Genomic DNA, 3,155 nt, shown 5'->3' on the forward strand with positions numbered 1-3,155 from the left:
ACACACACACACACACACACACACACACACACACACACACACACACACACACACACACACACTACAGGCCATAAGTTTGGACCCCCCTTCTCCTCCAATGTGTTTCCTTTATCTTCAGGACTATATCCGTAGTAGATTATCTCTGAAGCATCAGAACTATGAATGAACACACGAGGAGTTATGGACTTAACAACAAAGTAGAAGTAACTGAAAACATGTCTTATATTCTAGTTTCTTATATATACACTGTATATATATATATATATATATATATATGCACCAGAGGACATGCAAGGTCTCCTGCAGTGGCACTCTGCGTCCGGGGGAACTTCCAACCCACTCGAACGGAGAGCAGGGGGAGCTTGAAAAGATGTAATTAATTGGATCAGATTAGAATTAATGAAGTAATTAAGGAGCTGCCTGGCCTGGTTCTCCGGCGTGGAGCTGTGGAGCGTACCACCGGCAGCCGGAGAGGAGGCGGCGAGGGAGCGCGGCGACGGGGGTTTATAAGCAGCTCGGGTGCAGGCGATGGCGATAAGAAGAAGAGCGGGAAACGTTCAAATAAACAGCCCCGGGAAACGGACACCGTGGGATACGACTCTGCAATTTATTTTGAACATTGTCGGTGGTACGTGCTCGTTATCGAGGTGTCTTACTCTTTGCAATACAATCACTGTTGTAGTGTAACTGAGTGCTTTTATTCCAGTACTGCAAAGTTAAGGGTACTTGTACTTTAAGAGGTTTAAGGACGCTGAGGCACTCAGGAGGGAAAAGACTTTATTTAATCATATGGTTTAATTATTAAAGGGCCCATGTTAGGCTCATGTTTAGGCTCAGATCTGTAATTTAGGCCACGACATGAAGTCCAGTAGCATGAAGACGGGGGGCGTCTTTAACCCTCCTGGTGTCTCTGGTCTAGTTTGACCCGCATCCAAAGAGTTTCTCTATCAGACATTTAGGTTTCTTCAAACTAATTGTCCCTAAAGTCCTGAGGACGGTTCCCCATGACGCTCCTCACACGGGACATTGATAACCAGGTCCCTGGTCTCTCTGGATTTGGGATTTTGGTCAATTTCATAACATTTGGAGAAAAGACAATTGTAAAAGAACTTTATAAAAAGAGAGAAACATGTCACTAAAGGTGACTAAATGTGAACACATGTTAAACTAAATGACCAAAATGTCTATATCTCTCCATCTACATATCTTTCCATCTATCTCTATATCCATACATCTCTATCCACATCCATCCATCCATCCATCTATCTATCTATCCATCTATCTATCCATCTAGTCTTTGGACTGACCTTAGGCATCTTGGGACTGACCTTGGGCGTCTTTGGACTGACCTTAGGCGTCTTGGGACTGACCTTAGGCATCTTGGGACTGACCTTGGGCGTCTTTGGACTGACCTTAGGCATCTTGGGACTGACCTTAGGCCTCTTGGGACTGACCTTGGGCGTCTTTGGACTGACCTTGGGCGTCTTGGGACTGACCTTGGGCGCCTTTGGACTGACCTTGGGCGTCTTGGGACTGACCTTGGGCGTCTTGGGACTGATCTTGGGCGTCTTCGGACGGACCTTGGGCGTCTTCGGACTGACCTTAGGCATCTTGGTACTGACCTTGGGCGTCTTCGGACTGACCTTAGGCATCTTGGGACTGACCTTAGGCATCTTGGGACTGACCTTAGGCATCTTGGGACTGACCTTAGGCGTCTTGGGACTGACCTTAGGCGTCTTGGGACTGACCTTAGGCGTCTTGGGACTGACCTTAGGCGTCTTGGGACTGACCTTAGGCATCTTGGGACTGACCTTAGGCGTCTTGGGACTGACCTTGGAAGAGAACTCGGAGCGTCTTCCACGTCCTAACAGGTGCTCCAAATCTGCGCTGACGACCAATCAGGGGCAAAGCAGCCAGATTCTTGCTGCTGGTGCACTCTGGGAAGTGCAGTTCTATGAGAAAGCCTCGTTCCTGAGATTGAGCTTAACAACTATGTTACAGTACTGTGTTGTATATGCATGTGTTGTGTTGTACTTTAGTTTGTACATGACAGTTTTTAACAGTGTAGATAACATCCCCAGTGTATATGTCTCTGATGCTGGAAGTGTTATGTTCCAAGTTTTGGGATAAAAACAGCTAGTCGGACTAAATGGAGTCCCATTTCCAAGCTGAAGGGAAACCCAAGGAGTGAAGGGCAGAGTAATACCCGGGGGGGGTCTTATCACTGGAGTCCATGTGGGCAGGAAGCAGGAAGAGTCTCTCCTCAGATACACACCTGGCTGCCGTTAAAGGGAAACGTCAAATTGAGAAACTGCTGCTGTTAATATCGGTCTGGAAACTGTTTTTCTTCTTCTTTTTATATGAAATGGTGTCGGCACATGAATCTCTCCGAAGAAAACCTCAAGGAAACATAGCGGTGGGAAAAGATCAGTCCATCCTTCCATTTATCTTTCTATCTATCTATCCATCCATCCATCCATCCATCTATCCATCTATCCTTCCATCCATCTATCTATCTATCTATCTATCTATCTATCTATCTATCTATCTATCTATCTATCTATCTATCTATCCTTCCATCCATCCATCCATCTATCTATCTATCTATCTATCTATCTACCTATCTATCTATCCATCTATCTATCTATCTATCTATCCATCTATCTATCTATCTATCTATCTATCTATCTATCTATCTATCTATCTATCTATCTATCTATCTATCCTTCCATCCATCCATCCATCCATCCATCTATCTATCTATCTATCTATCTATCTACCTATCTATCTATTCATCTATCTATCTATCTATCTATCTATCTATCTATCTATCTATCTATCTATCTATCTATCTATCTATCTATCTATCTATCTATCTATCTATCTATCCATCCATCTAATTTAAAGGGCTTTTATTTTTCCCACAGCACAAGAGTAACGAGCAGTAAACCATTTAAAAGAAGGAGACCTCGTCTTCCTCCCTTCGTCCTTCATCTCCGTCACATTCCTTCAATCCCTGTTTCAACCCAGCAGCCAATCAGAGGCCTCTCCTGGCCAAGAACAAACAAAAACAACGTCTGTCAGACTCCGGGGGTTAAGGGACTTCTGCACGCCTTCACCAACCAATGCTGTGACACTTTTAATGATACTCATGC

General features: G+C 44.5%; 1 long non-coding RNA gene across 1 annotated transcript in view; it reads right to left on the reverse strand.

The window, feature by feature from the left end:
- LOC117940760 overlaps positions 1–3,155 on the reverse strand; it is a 12,548-nt gene that overhangs the window by 5,157 nt on the left and 4,236 nt on the right. The gene's annotated exons all lie outside the window — the stretch shown is intronic.

The sequence above is a fragment of the Etheostoma cragini genome, unplaced genomic scaffold, assembly GCF_013103735.1.
Source record: "Etheostoma cragini isolate CJK2018 unplaced genomic scaffold, CSU_Ecrag_1.0 ScbMSFa_321, whole genome shotgun sequence".
Lineage (NCBI taxonomy): Eukaryota > Metazoa > Chordata > Actinopteri > Perciformes > Percidae > Etheostoma > Etheostoma cragini.